At 40.8% G+C, this 22,804-nt stretch overlaps 1 protein-coding gene across 15 annotated transcripts in view; it reads right to left on the reverse strand.

The window, feature by feature from the left end:
• Positions 1-22,804, reverse strand: part of BCAS3 (BCAS3 microtubule associated cell migration factor) — a 500,892-nt gene that overhangs the window by 233,965 nt on the left and 244,123 nt on the right. Inside the window, exon 27 of one of the 15 annotated variants that reach the window (XM_078849289.1) lies at positions 20,177-20,191. The exons of the other annotated variants lie outside the window; for them this stretch is intronic. The gene's annotated coding sequence lies outside the window, so the exon portion shown is untranslated. Of the gene's footprint in view, positions 1-20,176; positions 20,192-22,804 lie in introns of those variants that run through there. 15 annotated transcript variants of the gene reach the window in all.

Genomic DNA, 22,804 nt, shown 5'->3' on the forward strand with positions numbered 1-22,804 from the left:
AATGTGAGCATTTAACCAGTATTCTGCATAAACCTATTTTTATGCACTTTGTCAAATGTTTTCTAGCGCTCCATTTAAACGGAGAAAATATACAGAAAACATTTAAAAAGCTAAATATATAAAAACTGCAACAGGCTAACTTTAAAAAAAAAAGGCGCAGAAAAGTCCGGCACCTCTTTGAACCATAAAAGAAAGGATGTTGTTTAAAAATCAAGAATTTCTGGTTGACATATTTTGCGTTCCTTTCTGATTTAAAACACTCTGCTTTGAAAGCTGGCATTATTTAAAAGTGAAGAAAGAAAAGGGAATTTGCCCCATTTCTCCCCAGTCCTCACTTTGCTATTGTCCCGTGTATCCATTTCCAGGAAGCCATATTCATTAGGGTTAATCTGCCTACTAAATGAATAAACAAAGGATTTCTCTGTCACTGAGAGGCCAGGTGAGGAGATATCATCTTCTAACACAGAAAGTTATCCGTACAAATATAGTGCAGGAAATTACCTGCTGCAATCCCACACCTGGGATCATTTGGCAAGCAGCTCAGAAATGTTGTGTAGACAACTGAAATCAAACTAATTATATTTTAAAAAAACAACAACCTGTAGATCCTTCACCATCAAAATGAAGGAGACTTTCAATATGACGCAGAAATACCTGAATGTCTTAGCTGGAATGTATACGGATGATCAGAAAGTACATTTGTATTAAAATCTTCTGGAGGTACCTTTCAAATATTATTGTTTCAAATATTATAACTGTTATTTCATACTTGTTTCCAGTAGAGCTCACCAATGCATAAGCAGCAGCATGTGAGAAGCACCAATGCGGTGTCACTGGAATGCACAGAGACAAAGTGAGATAAACAGGGATGGGCACAGTTATGCAGGGGTCTGAAGTCAAGGACAATGCTGTTGAATTTGATGTGATGGAGTGAGGGAGCCAATGGAGGGATTCAAAGTGGTGGGGACAGGGTGACATGGTCAGAGTAATGGGAAAGGAAGATGATCTTACAGCTGTGGTTTCTACAAATGAGGGTAGGGACCATTTTGAGTGACAGGGAGGCAAGAGAGGATGCGGTTATTCTAGTGATCAAGATGGGAGATGAGGGTGGGGCTCAGGAAAAGAGTTTGACCTGTAGGGACAGAAAGAAAAGTTCAGATCTTAGAAATGATGTGAAGGCACATGTGGCAGGATTTGAATGTGGCCAGGACGCATGGTATTCCCAAAGTTACGTAGCAAAAGGCTCTTTCCTTCCCTTCCTCAAATACAGGTTCTTTTACAAGTTCCTTATACAGCAAGTATGAGGAAATAAAATAAAATTGAGAATTTAAGCATCTCTTTGATCCTACTGCTTGAAAAATGTGTAAGAATATTTTATCCAGACATCTTTTTGCTATATGTGGACACTAAATGCTGAGTAATCATATAACCCTTATGGAGCCTAAGCACAACTGCAAAAGAAAATGTGGGATATAAAATCTAAACTAGTCACATTGGAAACTGAAAAGTTAGCTTGCGGTGCTGAAGAAGGAGAGAGAAGGGTGATCAAAGGCCACATTAGTCAGAGGGATACTGGGTATTTGTTTCTTACACCCAATTTTAAGATATAAAAGACAAATGATGATTACACATTTCCTAAATTAATAGATAAATGATTCCATAGGATACTTCATGACTCAGGGGAGTAGTAATAGGATATAGAAATGTGTAACTGCACTCCATTGGTTTATATCTAGCCCAAGTTGCTACTGACAAAGCCTCCAACGACTTCTAAATGACTAAAGTGAAATGAACTGAAATGAGCTGTAACCTACCGATACAGCTGGCTGTACTTGCCACAGTTCTTGGTATTCTCAGCTACAAGGACAAGGACAGAATCATCATGGAGACTGAACTAGTTGTGATCACTCATACCACAAGGTCAGGGATAGGGCACATTCCTGGGACAGCAAGAGGAACTTTGGACTGTCACTGCTTCATCTGTATTTTGTGGAATGAAGACTTCCTTTTTCGAGAGCAATTCTTGTCTTTTGAAATTTCAACATGGTAATCTGAAGAAATGGGACTAATTTCTGTTTAAAGCAGTCAAAATACATGGGAATGGGATTATATCAAGCCCCAAAGTCAAAAACCAGTATACTGTTTCTCAAATCTACATAATGTTTTTCTCTGCCAAACCTTTCCATGAAGAAAGGTTTGTGAATATATGTAACCAGCTCTCTTGATAGCGACTTCACATCAGAGGAGGCAGCTGTATGTCAGTTAATCCACGTAAAGATTGGAATATTTTTTCTAAGTAAACTAAATTTCTTTAAAGCCAACATCAGGGACAGAACACTCCGGTTTACTATTGTATTGTCCTACAACCATCTCTTTTTGGCCAAGTCGTATCCTTTTGGGCTGTCTGTTAGCCCTAACATGAAAGATACATCTATCTGAGATAAAGCATTGCATGGAAAGTATGAGAATCCAGTGGATTCCCAGTTACATGTTTCAGCATCCAAAATATGCAAGTTAAGCTAATTATTGAAGATTCACAGATCTAATGCCAGCTCATGGTTAATATATAATTGCTTTCCAGCAATGCACTGAAAACAGTAAGTCCAAGAATTCTATTTTTCATCACCAAATTGAAAAATACGTACATTGCATAACCCAGAGAATTCCATTCAGGCTTTATAGTCCGGCCCATTCCTTGAATCCTCGCAACAGGAATATATACATATACACGTACACATACACGCACAGAATAGAAGAAAATAGGCTTTAAAAAGTAAAAGTAGCAAAATATTTTACCCTTCCTTTATTTTCAAAATGACCATCAGAATGGCATATCTGATTATTTAATGTTACCAATAGGTGTTAAAAAGTTCCTCTACTGTAATGCAATGAATGTATTATGAAACAGGAAAAGGCAAGTGGCTGTAGTTTAGAAGCACAAAGGTGAGATAATGGCCTTCCACATCACTGAACTGTCTACTTCATTTAGCATAAAATGTTGCATCTGGAGATTTCAAACCATACAATCGTTTAAATATATATAGAATGTTAAAGTAAATGACAAACAGAGGAGTTGTCACCTTTCAGAAGCAGAAATTTAAAACCAAAGCATATGTTCTGCAGCTATATTGCAGAATTAAAAATATTTTTTATAACCTCATTTGTTTGCTGCCTCTGTTTTAAATGTAGTAGTGGCTGTATACAAATAAACCACATGCTCTTCAAATGATTCTCTGTACGCTTTGATCCAGCATTGACCAATAACTACAAAGGGCTGTATTTCTGCTCTTCTACAATACAGAGGTATTTAAGACAAAACAACTTTGGTGGATTTCCCCAGGCTGTTGGGATTGAAAAAGTTACCCTGAACTCTGACCTTTGAATTTAAGAACTGTGTGAGAGGATCTGACTGCAAGAGGGATTTTCAGATCTGCATCTAGAAACACAGCACCAGATCCAGTCAGCCCTACATTTGCATATCAGCCCACGGATATCACTGGAAGTTCCACATTACTGGTTTGCCACGTTGGGCCCAAAGTCAGGGCTTAAACCACATGTATGCCCATGCACCTACATCATTAAGCATTTTAGTAGCTACCACGTGTCTCATAAACATAACAACATAAAGATAAGAACATACGGTTAATATTGTATATGACCAACACACATTGCATCATTTGGAAGTAGACAGAAACTTCATGGCATGCTGACTGCCTCTCCATGAAGCCAGAAAAAAACGCTACTGAAAGCTGTGACTAGGCCAAGAGGCTGAATTTTATTTGCCTATCCACGGCAACGTGGGAGGGATTCTTCACAATCATGCTGGCAGAGATTTAAAAAAAGAAAAAAAATCCACCCCATCACTCTTTTATAGTTCAAATGTCCACTTCAGCTATCAGCTAGAGGGTGATCAGTTAAAAGACCCTGCTTCAACACACTACTAGAGTCCTGCTGAAAAGCAGTTCTGGAAGTGGACTGAATCTCACATTCACATCAAAACGATTTTCATAACTTAAGAATGTGTATTACTGTGCTAGCTCCCTTGTACTTCATATTCTTCATACCCTTATTGGGCCCCAATTCAGGAAAGCATTTACGCATGTGCTTTAAGCACTTTTTGTGAAAATGGATGCTTTCCTGAATCAGAGTTTCAGTGAGTACAGATTCTCTTTCCTCACAGGGCACGAAGGGACATCTTGTCTACAGTGTAACCTGATCTAGCCAGCAACAGATTTTCAAAGTTCCAGTTGCATGTTCCATTAGGGAGGGGGGGAAAAGGCGTAAGTGAAACTTTGCAATAAAATCATAAAATAGTGAACATCACTTGCAGTTTAGTTTATCTTATTGTGCATAAAACTTTAAACTATGCTTTCAACCTCTGTTTTTCTGAACATACCGTAGTTCACTATCACATTGGTTAAAAATAACAGAAAGCAAAGATGAAATCTAAATGATTTAAATGCATGCATATGTTCTTTTGTAAAATGCATAATGCATCTGCAATGTTTTTCTTCTTGTTTTGGACACAAATCAAGGGGGAAATGGTTCACTTATGATACAGTGAATTTTTTATCTAAGTTTTCTATGATAAAATGTATTTCCATGTCAGTATTTTACAGTATACTATATTTAAAAACTAAAAGGGAAAAAGTAAGCTTAAAAAAATAGAACATACGAGTGCTTAGAATCCTTTCTTATTCAAAGTGTTCTAGGGTAACTTTCATTTGAGTTCTAAAAAACAAACCCGGATGTCCTATATTCAGTCACTATGTCAGTCAGTCACTCACTCACAAATAAGTTTAGCAAAAGTATTTAAGTTTTTTTTAAAATAACTGATTTTAAAAAAATTCATAGCCAAATGGAATCACATTTCAACGGTTTGCAAATCATCTTGGGGATAAGAACCTGATGGTTAGGCCCCAAGATAGATCTTCTTCAGCAAATTGTCATGATGGCAAAAATCTAGTGAGGCTATTTTCCTCGACTGTTGATTATTTTGGTTTTTATTTCTTCAAATATCTGGTCACATACGTATTGTTCTGTCATTCTGGAGGCTTCTCCTCCTGGAGTTGGTATAGCTGTGAATTTTAATAGAGCTCTTTGCATGGCCATAATACTTTTCATTTTTTTAATTGAAAAATTCCACAAGTTCAGTAGTTTAATTTCCCACTCCCTGCTACGATAAATTAGAGGAAAGATAGGAAAAGCAATACTAAAGGCAGACTGTGCCATGAGCCTAACTTGGATCTTATGGGTACCTATTAGCAGCACCAAGCTAGTCCAAATTAAAGGTCTTCTACCCCCAAACCAACCAAGGGGCTCATCAGCTCTGTCCATGAGTTATCCAGATATACAGGCAGTTACACGTAGGCCTGGTCTACACTAGGAACGTAGGCTCATTTACCTATGTAGGTCAGGGAGCATGAACAATGCACACCTCAAAGCGGCGTGGTTCAGCTGACTGTGTAAACGGCACTAGGTCAACAGAAGAATTCTTCCATCAACCTAGCTACCGCCCCTTAGGGAGGTGGATTACCTACACTGAAGGGAGAATCCCTCCTGGTGGCTTGGGTAGTGTCTATGCTGAAGAACTGCAGCAACACATCTGCAGCAGTGCAGCTGTACTATTCCAAGTGTAGACATACCCCTAGCAATGACCAGCTGCATATGGGACAACAGCCCAGATAAGTGAGAGAGAGAGGAGAGAGAGAGAGGGAGGGAGAGGGAGTGTGTGTGTGCATGGACATCCCATTCTCCTAGAACTTGGAGTGTGAACCCATGGGAAAACACCTGTGCTGGATACGTCAGAAAGGCACATAAACCAAGTTCGCTTCCTACAAGCATGCTCCAGAATGCAGCCAGTGCAATAGTCAGCAGCAGGCTCCCCATTTTTCATGGTGACTCCAAGGAAAAAAAAAGGAGAAAAGACAAAAGGAGAAGTGGGAAATCTGTAATTTCAAAAGGGACGGGTCTGTACCCCATTTGACCTAGGGATGTGGGATTTGTAATGGGACTATCATAATCACAATGCTTATAAAATACACTTGGAAAGATTTTCATGTTGGTTTTGGGATATCCTACAAAAGGCTGCAGGAATCCATGTTAAAGCCTTAAGCTTAGGGCCAAAATCTAGCACGAACCATATGTTACTTAAACTGCCACCCCTTTGTTTTCCCTGTTCTTACTCCACTTCAAAGGGACCACTCCCAGCACAGTACCTAAAGCCCTGGTCTACTCTAGGACTTTAGGTCGAATTTAGCAACGTTAAATCGATTTAAACCTGCACCCGTCCACACAGTGAAGCCCTTTATTTCGACTTAAAGGGCTCTTAAAATCGATTTCCTTACTCCACCCCTGACAAGTGGATTAGCGCTTAAATCGACGTTCCCAGCTCGAATTTGGGGTACTGTGGACACAATTCGATGGTATTGGCCTCCGGGAGCTATCCCAGAGTGCTCCATTCTGACCGCTCTGGACAGCACTCTCAACTCAGATGCACTGGCCAGGTAGACAGGAAAAGAACCGCGAACTTTTGAATCTCATTTCCTGTTTGGCCAGCGTGGCAAGCTGCAGGTGACCATGCAGAGCTCATCAGCACAGGTGACCATGATGGAGTCCCAGAATCGCAAAAGAGCTCCAGCATGGACCGAACGGGAGGTACGGGATCTGATCGCTGTTTGGGGAGAGGAATCCGTGCTATCAGAACTCCGTTCCAGTTTTCGAAATGCCAAAACCTTTCTCAAAATCTCCCAGGGCATGAAGGACAGAGGCCATAACAGGGACCCGAAGCAGTGCCGCGTGAAACTGAAGGAGCTGAGGCAAGCCTACCAGAAAACCAGAGAGGCGAACAGCCGCTCTGGGTCAGAGCCCCAAACATGCTGCTTCTATGATGAGCTGCATGCCATTTTAGGGGGTTCAGCCACCACTACGCCAGCCGTGTTGTTTGACTCCTTCAATGGAGATGGAGGCAATACGGAAGCAGGTTTTGGGGACGAAGAAGATGATGAGGAGGAGGAGGTTGTAGATAGCTCACAGCAAGCAAGCGGAGAAACCGGTTTTCCCGACAGCCAGGAACTGTTTCTCACCCTAGACCTGGAGCCAGTACCCCCCGAACCCACCCAAGGCTGCCTCCTGGACCCAGCAGGCGGAGAAGGGACCTCTGGTGAGTGTACCTTTTAAAATGCTATACATGGTTTAAAAGCAAGCATGTGAAAGGATTACTTTGCCCTGGCATTTGCGGTTCTCCTAGATGTAGTCCTAAAGCCTTTGCAAAAGGTTTCTGGGGAGGGCAGTATTATCACTATTATCATTATTATCACTCCAGGCCAGTAACACATACTCGGGAATCACTGTAGAACAAAGCATTGCAGTGTATGTTTGCTGGCATTCAACCAAAATCCGTTCTTTCTCTCTCTGTGTTATCCTCAGGAGAGTGAGATATAATTCATGGTCACCTGGTTGAAATAGGGTGCTTTTCTTCAGGGTCACTCAGTATAGCCCATTCCTGCTGGGCTGTTTGCCTGTGGCTGAACAGAAATGTTCCCCGCTGTTAGCCACAGGGAGGGGGGAAGGTTGAGGGGGTAGTCACGCGGTGGGAGGAGGCAAAATGCGACCTTGTAACGAAAGCACATGTGCTATGTATGTAATGTTAACAGCAAGGTTTACCCTGAAAGAGTGTAGCGACTGTTTTATAAAATGTGTCTTTTTAAATACCGCTGTCCCTTTTTTTTTCTCCACCAGCTGGATGTGTTTCAATGATCACAGGATCTTCTCCTTCCCAGAGGCTAGTGAAGCTTAGAAAGAAAAAAAAACGCACTCGAGATGAAATGTTCTCCGAGCTAATGCTGTCCTCCCACACTGACAGAGCACAGACGAATGCGTGGAGGCAAATAATGTCAGAGTGCAGGAAAGCACAAAATGACCGGGAGGAGAGGTGGAGGGCTGAAGAGAGTAAGTGGCGGGCTGAAGAGAGTAAGTGGCGGGCTGAAGACAGGGCTGAAGCTCAAATGTGGCGGCAGCGTGATGAGAGGAGGCAGGATTCAATGCTGAGGCTGCTGCAGGACCAAACAAGAATGCTCCAGTGTATGGTTGAGCTGCAGCAAAGGCAGCTGGAGCACAGACTGCCACTGCTGCCCCTCTGTAACCAACCGCCCTCCTCCCCAAGTTCCATAGCCTCCACACCCAGACGCCCAAGAACGCGGTGGGGGGGCCTCCGGCCAACCAGCCACTCCACAACAGAGGATTGCCCAAAAAAAAGAAGGCTGTCATTCAATAAATTTTAAAGTTGTAAACTTTTAAAGTGCTGTGCTTAAAGTGCTGTGTGGCATTTTCCTTCCCTCCTCCACCACCCCTCCTGGGATACCTTGGTAGTCATCTCCCTATTTGTGTGATGAATGAATAACGAATGCATGACTGTGAAGCAGCAATGACTTTATTGCCTCTGCAATCGGTGATTAAAGGGAGGAGGGGAGGGTGGTTAGCTTACAGGGAAGTAGAGTGAACCAAGGGGCGGGGGGTTTCATCAAGGAGAAACAAACAGAACTTTCACACTGTAGCCTGGCCAGTCATGAAACTGGTTTTCAAAGCTTCTCTGATGCGTACCGCGCCCTCCTGAGCTCTTCTAACCGCCCTGGTGTCTGGCTGCGCGTAACCAGCAGCCAGGCGATTTGCCTCAATCTCCCACCCCGCCATAAACGTCTCCCCCTTACTCTCACAGATATTGTGGAGCACACAGCAAGCAGTAATAACAGTGGGAATATTGGTTTCGCTGAGGTCTAAGCGAGTCAATAAACTGCGCCAGCGCGCCTTTAAACGTCCAAATGCACATTCTACCACCATTCTGCACTTGCTCAGCCTGTAGTTGAACAGCTCCTGACCACTGTCCAGGCTGCCTGTGTACGGCTTCATGAGCCATGGCATTAAGGGGTAGGCTGGGTCCCCAAGGATACATATAGGCATTTCAACATCCCCAACAGTTATTTTCTGGTCTGGGAAGAAAGTCCCTTCCTGCAGCTTTTGAAACAGACCAGAGTTCCTGAAGATGCGAGCGTCATGCACCTTTCCCGGCCATCCCACGTTGATGTTGGTGAAACGTCCCTTGTGATCCACCAGAGCTTGCAGCACTATCGAAAAGTACCCCTTGCGGTTTATGTACTCGGCGGCTTGGTGCTCCGGTGCCAAGATAGGGATATGGGTTCCGTCTATGGCCCCACCACAGTTAGGGAATCCCATTGCAGCAAAGCCATCCACTATGACCTGCACATTTCCCAGGGTCACTACCCTTGATATCAGCAGATCTTTGATTGCGTGAGCTACTTGCATCACAGCAGCCCCCACAGTAGATTTGCCCACTCCAAACTGATTCCCAACTGACCGGTAGCTGTCTGGCGTTGCAAGCTTCCACAGGGCTATCGCCACTCGCTTCTCAACTGTGAGGGCTGCTCTCATCCTGGTATTCATGCGCTTCAGGGCAGGGGAAAGCAAGTCACAAAGTTCCATGAAAGTGCCCTTACGCATGCGAAAGTTTCGCAGCCACTGGGAATCGTCCCAGACCTGCAACACTATGCGGTCCCACCAGTCTGTGCTTGTTTCCCGAGCCCAGAATCGGCGTTCCACAGCATGAACCTGCCCCATTAGCACCATGATGCATGCATTGGCAGGGCCCATGCTTTCAGAGAAATCTGTGTCCATGTCCTGATCACTCACGGGACCGCGCTGACGTCGCCTCCTCGCCCGCTATCGCGTTGCCATGTTCTGGTGCTGCATATACTGCTGGATAATGCGTGTGGTGGTTGATGTGCTCCTAATTGCCAAAATGAGCTCAGCGGCCTCCATGCTTGCCTTGGTATGGCGTCCGCACAGAAAGAAGGCGCGGAACGATTGTCTGCCGTTGCTCTGACGGAGGGAGGGGCGACTGATGACACGGCTTACAGGGTTGGCTTCAGGGAGCTAAAATCAACAAAGGGTGTGCCTGTACATCAAGGAGTATTTCAGGCAGGACTGCACGGAGGGTTCCAACAAGAAATGGTGCACCAAAGTTATCATTGTTATTGGAACAAGGAGGTTAGCCTGGCCTCTGATTGATACATGGCTAGATTAACCTCGCTGCGCCTTCTCTGTGACTGACTGCAGTGTGATCTAGACAGGGGAGGAGGAAAATGAGTACAAAACAAATCTGGTCTATTTCTTGTTCTGACCCACTCCATCTATCCTTTACATCTTTGGCTGGCAGCAGACAAAAAAGGCGCGAAATGATTGTCTGCCCTTGCTTTCACGGGGGGAGGGAGGGTGGGAACGGGGTCCTGACGATATGTACCCAGAACCACCCGCGACAATGTTTTAGCCCCATCAGGCATTGGGATATCAACCCAGAATTCCAATGGGCAGCGGAGACTGCGGGAACTGTGGGATAGCTACCCACAGTGCAACGCTCCAGAAGTCGACGCTTGCCTCGGTACTGTGGAAGCGCTCCGCCGAGTTAATGCACTTAATGCACTTAGAGCATTTTCTGTGGGGACACACACACTCGAATATATAAAACCGATTTCAAAAAAACCGACTTCTATAAATTCGACCTAATTTCGTAGTGTAGACATACCCAAAGAGAGCTTCAGGGCAGTAAAGTCTCATACATCACCTCTCTTATCTAAGGGAGTCCTCTGCTAACAATGCAAATGCACCCAACTCTGCCTTCTTTCTTTTACCAATGACTGTGACCAGAGCTTAGGAACAGGAGGTAGCAGGGTATCAGGCAAGGAGGGGATCAAGGCAGAGGAAGGACCAAGGCAAGGCTGGGTGCAAAGCAGAAGCAGTCACAGAGGTGGCGATGAGCACTGAGCAGCCAGGAAGCAGCCTTATTCTATTAAGGATAAGACACAGTGATTAGTGATTAATAAACCTTAGAAAGGCGGTACATTGACCTTAAAATTCAGCAAAATGCTTGCCTGCCTCCTTGTGTTAGATCGCCCAATTTTATATGACCTATTAAGTCTACACACATGAACACTAATATTAGAGATTGAAGAACAGCAGCTAGAAACATCCGAGTTTGAGTTAAAACTCTGTCCAACTGTTCCTCATTCTCCTCTCACTTACCCTGGTGTATATCAGGAGTAACTCCACACAAGTTAATGAAATTACACTGGTGTAAGAGTGAGCAGGCTCAAGCCCATTCTTTTAGCTGGCATACTTGATAAACAACATCAAACATTAATCCGAGACTCCTGCATTTCTAGGTACTTGGTGTCATGTGACCATACATAGACTGTACAATTCAAGGGTTCCATACTGAGTCAACTGCCAACTTAGTACATGGTGTATCAATAACCTGAACAGGTGAATGCAGTGACAGTACAATAAGCAATATGTGAGTGAAGAGGACTCATGATCACATTTTGAGAATCTTCAGTACAGATATGGATACGTTTTGTTCAAAATTAAAGAAGATGGTGTTATAAGCCTTGCATATGAAAGTTTCAAAGGGGCACTGACTTTTCTTAAGAGCCATCTTAAGATCTGGAGTCCAGGGTTCAGAACCTAATGCAGACATTCCCAAGTGTTTCTTGATGAGGAAGTTGTGCAGTAAAAAATAGGGAGCTCATTTAGGCTAAACCACTGTCTGAGTTTTTCTTCTAATTGTCCCCCTTCCTCAATTGTGGCATTCCTCATTCAGTAACCAGGTCAAGGAAGGGTCTAACTTGGGTAACGTACTTGCCAGAAGCTGGGAATGGGCGACAGGGAATGGATCACTTGATAATTACCTGTTCTGTTCATTCCCTCTGCGGCACCTGGTATTGGTCCCTGTCGGAAGACAGGATACTGGACTAGATGGACCTTTGGTCTGACCCAGTATGGCCACTCTTATGTCCTAACATACAGAAACCCCGACAAGGTAGATTAAATGAATTTGGAGCTGTCCCAAGTTCAGTGACATCATGCCCTGGAATAAGTTTCCAATGGTTGACTGTCCTTTGGCTTCTCATTTTTTAGAGTTAGCACCTTCCTGTCCTGATAGAAAACCTGTAACCTTCATATCCAGGATGTCAGTGAGAATTTTGGCAATAAACCAAGGTACCTGACTGCCTTTTTCCACATTGCAGAGTGGGCCCTACGATAAGATGTTGTCTGATATCCTGAGGGAGCAAAGTGTCTTCACCATAAATCAGCTTGGAAAGAAGAAAGGAGTATTATATGCTGCTTCAATGCTTTGCCATGTTTGGCTGTTGTTTTGAGCTTCTGTAAAATACAACCAGTTCCCATTATTCTGAATTACAGCTGCACAGCTAGAGAATTTCAAGTTGTGAAGGTCAGTAACTCCTTTTTGTTTTCAATTTTCAGTTTATTTTTATGACGTGTAAAACTGCTAAATACTCTAGCTCTAACCCAAGTCCCCAATGTTTCCTACACCACCTGTTGAGAGATTACAGCACTTTCATTTATTTTGTACTGTATCTTTTCATTAATAAATGAGCAAATGCTTTCTTATTTAGTACAGAAAAGAGAATCTCCATCTAGATATCTGGCCTCTGATATCCTGTGCTTCTAGCCAGGTCTACACGGGTGAGTGATCTGAAGTAAATATCACACTGACTAACAGGCTACTTGTTTCAAACCTGTTTCAACCTTAGAAAAAAACCCTAATCTATTCTAGAACAAGAATCTTGAATTTTGGAATGGAAAATCACCTTTACAACTGCGTTTAGCAGCCCCCACACAGCTATCTAACTAGGTTTTTATGAGGTCATCCAACATCATGGTATCTGTTTAAAAAGAATACAATTTAGGTTTGTATTTTGGTTGAACTGGAAATTGGGAGGAATTTTATATAATTTGGGTTTTAAATATAGTACTAAATTCTGCTCCAAGAAAGAATATATTTCTTATAAAATGGGAATAACTGATAAATACATCTGATATCAAAATTAGGAGGAGCATATGTATCCAAGAGTTGTATAATGAGTTCTATTTTCAGGATCCTTCACTTTCATCCTCTAAGTAGAGGACTGCTTTCCAGGAGATGCAGATTGGTGTTGCTCTTTGAGCAGATTCAGTACTACTGCTCTTTGTTTCACTGGTGTCAGGTGATTCTGAAATCCATCTACCCTTTCATATAGTTGGTTTAGGAGGATTAAAGAGACATTTTGATTCCTGAAAACCTACTATTCATTAATGTGACCAAGTTTAAAGAAATTCCTTGTATGATCTTGGTGGAGAGTTTGCTGGATGATTTTTCAGACTGCACAGAGCTATCATCTCAACTGTCTTTTTTTTTTTTTAAACTTGTTTATGAGTAGACCCAATAATCTGTTACCCAAACGCTTTTGTAGCATTGACTTTACAATTCCACCAAGAACAGGAATGGTGTACATAGAACTTCCAATACACAGCTGGCCATCAGGAGACCAGTGGTGGCTCTTTAGTAAGTTAGCCATTTGTTGACGGTCTTCCTTAACTGCTCCCCATTCCTTTGGAGCTGTGTGCTTTGATTTCAGACTTAGCACTTTTGTCTCAGTGCTTGAAAAGGATTCCGTAGTGATTTTAAAAAGCTATTTCTGTGGTTTAATCAGGTGGAGAGCCAAAAATTAGTGCTTGAAATGAGAACGTTAAAAGGATTCAGCTAGGAGCTCCTGGAGACACTGCTTAGATGCTATGCTGCGTCACGTGATGAACCACCTCTCTCCCATTTTACTGGATTTTGTGTGAGATTTTTATTTTAAACCTGATTTCCTTCTTGGGCATTCCTCAATTCCTGGATTTATCATGTCATAGACCTGATGGCTCCAAAGAGACCATCAAAATCTCTAGTTTCCAGGCAGATGCTGCGCTCTAAACCCATATACAAAAAGTTTCTTTAGATCTTTGTAAGGGAGGGGGGAGAAAAGGCACGCATGCAGAATATTCTCTTTCCTAAATTAAACTACTTAGTTTTTAGTGGTTTCTTATACCTCCAAACTACCCCAAGACCAAGTCCACATTCTGCTCTCATAGCCTATAAAACTTCAGTAAAAATAAATAAATAAAAATAAACAAGAGCTGAAACCATTAACTACATTGCTTGGGAGAGGAGAAGATATGACACTTCTCTGACCAAAATCAGTCTCAAACCCAAGCTATCTTAAATGCCAAACTTTAGCCAAGAGCGCATTTGGATCGCTGAGCTAAAATGATAGTGAAAACAGATGTTTATCATGGAAATGTTGACATAACTTTAACTTTGCATCGTATGCCCAATTTGTTGCAGGCCATACCATTGGTGTCCTTCGATGAATCTAGGCACTGGGCTTTTGCACACCTGATTCTCGATTAGTTGAAATAATCTCCATGTTAGCAATTCCCTTTCCATCTATGGTGCTCCATCTTGTGCTCATCACTGCATTATATGAGTACCTGAGACACTCTTGCTTCCAAGCCTGCTTCAAAAAAAATTTATCTTTATTTTGAGCATTATTGCTGCAAGTTTTACTGCAAACTGTCATTACACACAAGTTCTTGACTGACACAGGCAGAGCTGTGCAAAAGCGATACAAAATTTGCCCCATTTGGGGTTTCATTATAAACATGAAGCACAGGTTAAACATTTCACAGAATTTGTATTTTATTTCTTTGATGTGAAATTCAGAGATTTTGACTCCATTTTGTTTTAATTTTGGGGTTCATTCATTCAAAAAATCAAACTGTAACAATAAGTGAAATCTCATGGAATCTGAAACAGATAAATTTTCCATATTTCCATACAACATGAGAAATATGCTAAAAAGGGGCTCTGAGTTCTATGAATGAAAAATGCTGGATTAGTGTTAAGTATTATTTTTTATTCACCAACCAACCAGGGCTGTGTAGAGACAGCTGCCCTTTCAATGCATTGAAACAGAAGAAACAAAACAGAAATTTAGGGAAAGATCCATTATTTTGTCCCCTCCTGGCCTTCCCCCTTGTGTCCCCTCCAAATATATCCATATTCTCCCTATTTAGCTTTTAAAAAAAATGTGCAAACAAACAAAAAAAAACAGGGAAAAGATGTATTTCCAGTAAAACAACTTGGTTGTTAAAATAAGATTTTTTAAAGTAACACATTTCTTTTAAAGTGGTTATAAACAAAAAACCTGTATTTAATATTAAATGAGTTGTTTTCTTATGATTATACTTTGTATGGTATTTGAGGTAAGATACTGTATGTAATTGTATTATATGGTTGCTTAAAGACCGTCATGTTCTTTTTTCAAATACATTGTTTTTACTCTTCATCCTTTTTTGGAAATCTCAAACTTTTAAGAGCCTGCGTATTCTTTTCACCTGTGATTCTGTCCTACTTCACTGGCAAACAATGTTATTTTTGGTGTATGCTCCTCCCAAAGAACCTATTATCCAAACACATGGCAGTTTTCTTTAATTCTTTGTGCATATACTAGTGCTTACATCACAGGAATATGTACAGTTCTAGAAATGATACTCAGTTAACTAATGCTGGTCAAAAAAGGAAATGTAACGATGGTGCTTAGTTCCTATTTTCTTATGGACATATGGTGGCCATATAAACATTATAAATATTCTAAATCCAGAGTTTCAAGTCCTCCCCCATAAATCAAGAACCAACTATTGGAAAGCACATGAAATTTAATGGGTAGGACTAGGATTTAAAGATTCTGAAATAATTGGTTTTAAGGACAGATTTTGAAGGATAAAAGATTGGTTGCACAGTAGACAGAATCACACTCTAGGAAGTCACATGTGAGATGGCCTGGAACAAGGTTGGGAGAAGGACCTAAAAGGAGGCAGAAAATTTTACTGCTGTGGTGGAGCTTGGTGAGGAGGGGAGTGGAAAATAGATGAGACCATGCTGTGCAGGGTCTTGAAGAGGAGGACAAAGAACTTGAATGTGTTGTGGAAAGCAAGGGGGAAACCAGATGAAGGGATCTGAAGAGGGTCAGTGTGGCAAGCAATGTTGATGATTTTAGCAGTTGATTTCTGACAGAGCCCTAGATCCCAAAGGAGGTTGCAACACTTGAAACAAGAGATAATCAGAGCCTGGACAGGGGTTTTCAAGGTGAGAATGAAGAGGATTGAGCAGATTTTTTAGATGATGAAGTGAAAAAGATGGCTGAATTTAGTGGAAGCATAAAAGTAGGAATAGAAGAATGTGTTTTCTGTAAACTGAAAACCATTTCTAAACCAAAGCTTTGCGTAAAAAATACATCTGGAGTGTAAAACTACCTACTCAAATAGATGAATGTTTTTGTTTTAATGTTCACATTTAATGCAAATCTAAAAGTAAATATCTAAAATAGTCTAGATTAAAAGTGTCAAGAATAATCAGAATAAACTGAAATAACACAAAAACGATTAATTTTTATAAAACTAATTTCTGAGTGTATTACATAAAAGAAACAGAAATTTCCTCATCGAACATTCGTCCTTGCAAATACTGTGTAGTGTATTTTTTCTGTGCAATTTATGAAAACACAGGGAAGGACAATGGGGTTTCAGGATCTCTTGTAAATCTAACAGTAGCTAGGAGCTCTTAGATCTTGAACATAATAAATATTGTATCCTAGAAGAGCCCATCGGGAATCGCAGCTCATGTGTTGCTCCACAACAGAAGATCGAGGTGTCAGATCCAATTAGAATCAACACTTTCTACTTATTTTAAGCTTTAATCTCTCTATGCAAAACAATTAACTGTTAATAGTTGATCAGATACTAGAACATAGATGAACCTTGTGTGAGAAGTGTACTTTTCCAGTACCAATGTACAAGCCACCGATAGTATATATTTTCTTCTTAAATAGAGGGGAACCATTTATGACTGTGGACATTCACCATCCGTTAATGCACTATTATTTTTCAGATGGTAAAACCATTATATGAACTGAAGGTGGCTTTCCCAGCTGAAAATAAATATGTATCACTTAAGCAATAAGACACTCCAGAGCTTGCATTAACGGGCCACTAGTACATGCCTCGGATGAATTGTGTGACACAAGAACAACTGTCTTCAAGCAACAGAGGATTGCACCAATGACCATTAATGGATGCCCTAAAGGGCTTAGTGCCACTATACTGTAATATAGAAAGCAGAATCCCCAATCATATTTTATTTAGCTATTATGCTGGTGAGATCACAGCCATGATTTCATATAGCCATGATGTCAACTGAAGAATGATCAAACGGCTGCTTTCTAGACTGTTCGTTTTAAGCTGTATTTTAATCAGGGATCAACTTTGGGTTATTTACAGAGTTTTTCCATTGATATAAATTATAACAGAATACGGTATTTCTGTTGCAATTTCATTTACAATGTGTTGGATCCTTTCTTTAATGGCAAGGTGAATCACTGGAATAATCACCTCCCCGCACATTAAGTGGTGGGGACTTTTGTCAAGCTTGGTGGAGATGGAGTGTCATCCCTTTAAGAGAACCATTAAGTAACCTGCAGCATGGAGGAAGCTCCATCCCAGGTTAGTGTGGGGACACCGACTCATCTCCCTAGGGTGCCAACATTGTATTTCAAAAATAAGGGACTGTTTTCTCAGCACCCCAGCCCCACTCCACTCATCCTCCCAATATTACCATTATTATTATTATTATTAAAATAATAATAATAAGCAGCACTCAGCTACATTCACCAGGGGTATTTCTTCCTCAACAACTCCCAGTCTTGTTGTACAGAGATGAAAAAATAAGGGATGTCCCTTGAAATAAGGGACTGTTGGCCAACCCTAAATCTCCCCCCACCCAGGTGATGGGAAGAGAAGGGTACTATTCTCTTTTTCACACCTGGACAAGCTAAGCAGCGGCCACCATTCCAGCCATGGAAGTGGCTGAAATACCAGGTTCCATTATGATCTGCTGTAGGCATATGCTAGTTGCTCCTTTCTTGGGGGGGCTGTGAAGAAATTTTCCCCTCACTACCAGATTGGCCAAGGCACGGTGCGGTTTTCGCCTTCCCCACAGTGGGTGGGGGACTTGGAGGGGCAAAGAACAAAAGGGGGAGGGTGGAAGCAATGATGTCACAACTCATTATGTAAGCGTGGGGTGGGTTTTCCAGAGCAGGTTCTCCATAGGGAATGGATACAGCCATCAGATAAAATGAAATGGGAAAGAATTTAAAGGAGGTATTCTTCAAAGGAGCAGAAAGAGGGGGGTTAGGGCTCCTATGATTGGTATGGCAGGGAGTCAACCCCTGTCCTTTATAGCCCACCTTAACCCTCATTTGAAGGGAGGGGTGATGTCCCAGAAAGTGGGTTGGCTGGGGACCAGGATGCATAAGGGGAAGGGATGCCAGCAGCCCCTCCCTTCCCCTCCCCAGTATATTTAAATAATTACCTGCACTGTACAATTTTATCTGCTGGGTACTCCCAGACATTTAGGAATAAAGTTGCAGCCTAATTAAACCATATCCAATGTTTCCTGTCCTCCTTCTGGCATAGCTGGACAATGAAATCTTTGTTAACCTTTTCAATATGGAACAATTTTCTCCTGGGAAAGTCACAGCTAAGTTAGGGAACATAGTCGAGTGGTTACAGTACAGGAATGGAAGACAGGCATTCTGAGATTTAGACTGGCTCTGCCATCGCCTGGCTCTGATATTTTTCTTTCTATGCCTGAATTTCCCAGTCAGTTGAGTATTTTATTCATATTATACAGCACTTAGATTAAAGACATCACAGAAGTGCCAACTATTATTACATCACTGCAATTCTTTCAGAAAACCAACCCCAGCTAACAGTCAACAGGAGAGAAACATGTGTTTTTATTAAGCAGGCTAGAACTACTGGTTAAACAGTATCTGAGTACAGAGCAAACCTTTCATTCTAATATCACATTTGCAAATCTACATTGGGGTCAGCACTTTCAGGGTGATCTATCTTTTTCTGATTTTCCCGGCAGGAATAACTTTGCCACAGATATTCCTTCTCATCTTAAATTCAACACTTGGGTTCTCAGCCTGGGAATCCATTTTTTTCTGAATCTTGAATGAAATCAGCTCAGGCACATTTTTAAGAGCAGGATCAACACAAAATAATTAAGATATATTTATTCAATTTTGCCTTTTTCTTTTTTGCTCCATATTTTTGCAGGCATTTATGGCTCGATTTTTAAAGGTGTTAATCATGTGCAGCCCCCATTAACTTCAATGGGATTTCTGACTGCCCAGCCCCTCTGAAAATCAGGCCATTAGTTTTTATGCTTTGAAAAAAAAATTGCTATGCTATATTCAGGATACAGAATAAATATTTTAAGACAAGTTTCAGTAAGCATACAACAGCTGTTGAGGATAGTACTTAGAAGAGCAGGTGAGAGGTTTCTCTTCACTAATTTCAAAAGAGAACTCCATTATATTGATGTTTACCTTAATTTTCCACTGTAATAAGTCATATACACTGGAAAGGACTGAAGGCAATTACCTCAGTATACCAAGGTTTCCCTTCAAAGACTTTGGAATGTACTAGATCTACACTCAAGAAGTTGATCAAATTAGACAGAAATACCTTTAGCATATTTGGACTTCCCACAGACTTCAGTATGGAAGGGATCAGCTCTTGGAGCGAATGCAATCTAAACAGATTAACCACAGCATATTTGAGATTCAAATTTAGTAGACTTCCAAAGTTATTGGGTTATCTCTCATGGAGATGATCTGACTTTATAAACTCCATAGCAGGTTGGGCTTTCCTGTGGACTTTCAATAAGATGCCCATCACAATGTAGTATTGCTAATATACAGGGCTAATCACAGATTTACATGAATCCTCCTTTTCCTATCAAAGTACATCAAGCATACCAACAAAAATTACACTGTCATGAAAGAAAACCACAAAACAATTCATAGTTAAAGCTTAAACACTGAATAATACACTCTCCAACACCTAGATTATAACAGCTCTTTTCATGCCCTTTGTTTTCCCTAGGTAGAGGAAGGACTATGGTCCATTTCACTCAGAACTGTGGTTTTCCTTCCACCTCTCATTTTTTCGCATAGTTCTGATGGGCTATTAGAGGCCAGGTCGGCTGGTTAGCCATCCCATGTTTGTGTATGCTAAAAAAACGTGTGGGAGGAAGTAGGGCTCTTGGGAGACGTAAAAAAAATTGATTTTTTCCCCACATATGTTCACGTAGAGATTTGGGGCCTGAATCTCCATTCACTTACCTGTGTTATTCCACTGCTAGAAGTGCGTTTACTGACGATTTACACTGGGGTAAGAGAAAGAAAAATCAGCCCTAGATTTCTTCCATTGCATAAATATCTTTTTTTTTCTGGGCAGGATGCTCTGTTATACATTTCTACGGTAGCTCAGTGTAAAAATCACTGTTAACAATGGGAAGTCAAACTTATGAGCTGAGTGAACGTGCAAGCGTCTTGTCTCTCTTTATCTCTACAACATTCTCTTTCTGGTTGTCTCCACCACAGGTAACATGTGTAAACTTATTACAAAAAACCTGAAAGGCCCATGGAAGTAAACTTGCTGTTTGGGAATATAAACATTTGATTGTTGGCAACAAAGAGGTGTTGGTGTTGGGGACACTGTATACAGAGTAAAATGGACAGAACGACAAAGAAAACAGGAGAGAGTTTTGCTTATGTACGGACTGTGTCTTTATTTAATAGAATACCCTGAAGATAGAACTCCTGACTATAAAGTCCTAACTTTCCAAGGCAAAGGGCTCTCCTTAGTACATGATTACCACACAGCGCAGTGATCTCAGAGGGTCTACAGAAGAGAACTAGATGAAATCCTGGCCCCTGAAATCAATGGGGGTTTTGCCATTGACTTAGATGGCGCCAAGACTTTACCCTCTAATGTTTTGGTCATTGGACCTATGTAAAGGAAAAATAATGGTTGTGTATGTGATTTTTTTTTACATGCCCTTTTTGGTTTCTCTTTAATGAACCATCCTCATTGGACAACTTTTGAATTTTATCTTAGGACGTTTTCTACTAGCCAGGACCAACTAACTCAAGCTGTTAGGGCAACTATCCTTGAATTTTCTACAATGTAAGCATTAATCTTTTATGGGAGAACTGAACTGAATTCAGCCTCCAGAAGTACCATTCACTGATAATTTTTTGAACAGGTATTTGTTTCGAACCCAGCTTCATTGGACTGACTGTACACTAACAGTAATAATAAACGGGAGAGATGCAGAATATGGTACAGTCTTCAGGATTCAAGTCTGCTTAAAATCTAGCCAAAACAAATACATATTATAGAATGCAGTCTGCATGTGAAATATTGTTGATAATTAAAATCTCTTATATATTAAATATTTTATTTTTATACCTTTCAAAATGATCCAAGAGAAAGAAAAATGTCTAACGAAGGATACAGATTAATTAAAAAACAAGAGACCTTTCACTTCTTGAACTTTATTTCATTCAACCTTACTGAATGTATCTCTAAATAAAGATGCACAGCTTCTACAAAGGGAAAGAAATATTATGTACATGTTTCTTCATATTTCTAAAATGCAACTACGGGCTCCCATCCTGTGTTCTGGTTGTCTGTGCCACAAATTACAATCACAAAATAAACGAAGTACTGCCCATCAATACAAACAAACAAATATATATATTTGTGTATATGTGTATATGTGTGTGTATATATATATACATATATATGTTTGTTTGCCCGTAGTTGCATTTTAGAAATATGAAGAAACATATACATAATATTTCTTTCCCTTTGTATAAGCTGTGCATCTTTATTTAGAGATACACTCAGTAAGGTTGAATGAAATAAAGTTCAAGAAGTGAAAGGTCTCATAAGTTTGACTTCCCACTGTTAACAGTGATTTCTATGCATATATATACATACACACACACACACACACACACACAGAGGAAAAACTAAAAGCAGCATGTAACACAAGGTTGGAAAGTTACACCTTTCTTTCCAAATTAAATTACTAGAAATGGTCTTAAGAACAGTAAAATTAGACAATTCGATTATCGCAAATTAGTAATTTAACACAACAAAGAAATGTACAATTAGTACCGCTAATCAATCTGTCCATGACTACTCACCTACATGAATTACCAGCTGAGAAAGCTCAAGTACCTATGCTCTCATAATAGAAGCCCCTGTCACCTGTACTATGCAGCCAAATGAGCTAGTCTAGTAATTGTTACAAAAATGATCTATTAAAGGAGAAAACTGGCACAGTGGAAAAGAAGAGGGTATGAGCATGTTTACAAATGCAGTGAAAGCCTTACGGACGTGCTTCATATCACTGCTTTTTGTGACCTCTTGATTAAAAGATACGAATTCCTTGGGATTTCCTTTGGTTAAAGGGGGAGGGGGAGTGAACATAAATAACCTTTCTTTAAGGGTTAAGATCTTTTCAAAATCACATTCAAGCTTTCATCTCAAAGTAATTGCGGCTTAACTTGTCTCACAGCTACCACAGAATCATGAATTCGATGGTATAAAATACTATATACACACGCAACTTTCTAACATTTGGGGATTTGCGGAGTGGGAAGAGAGAGAGCGGAGTCAGAGAGAGAAATGTGAGGTGAATGCATATGATGCTTAACCCAGAACAAATGCTATTGACAGCCTTATCACTGGAGCACGTGGACGGCTAATAGGGAGCAAGAGCCCAGCAATAACACTGCTGCTACACAAAGGACTATCCCAGCAGAGATGAAATGAGAAACTGGATAAGAAATCGCAAGCTTCCCATCCTCTCTCACCAGAGAAAGGGTTTTGTTTTTTAAATTTGAGAGCCAGGTTGAGTTTACATGGCTTGGCTACTGTGTGGAACTCCTACTTCTTGTTATTTACATTAAAAATAGAAAAAAAA

The sequence above is a fragment of the Lepidochelys kempii genome, chromosome 17 (genome assembly GCF_965140285.1).
Source record: "Lepidochelys kempii isolate rLepKem1 chromosome 17, rLepKem1.hap1, whole genome shotgun sequence".
Lineage (NCBI taxonomy): Eukaryota > Metazoa > Chordata > Testudines > Cheloniidae > Lepidochelys > Lepidochelys kempii.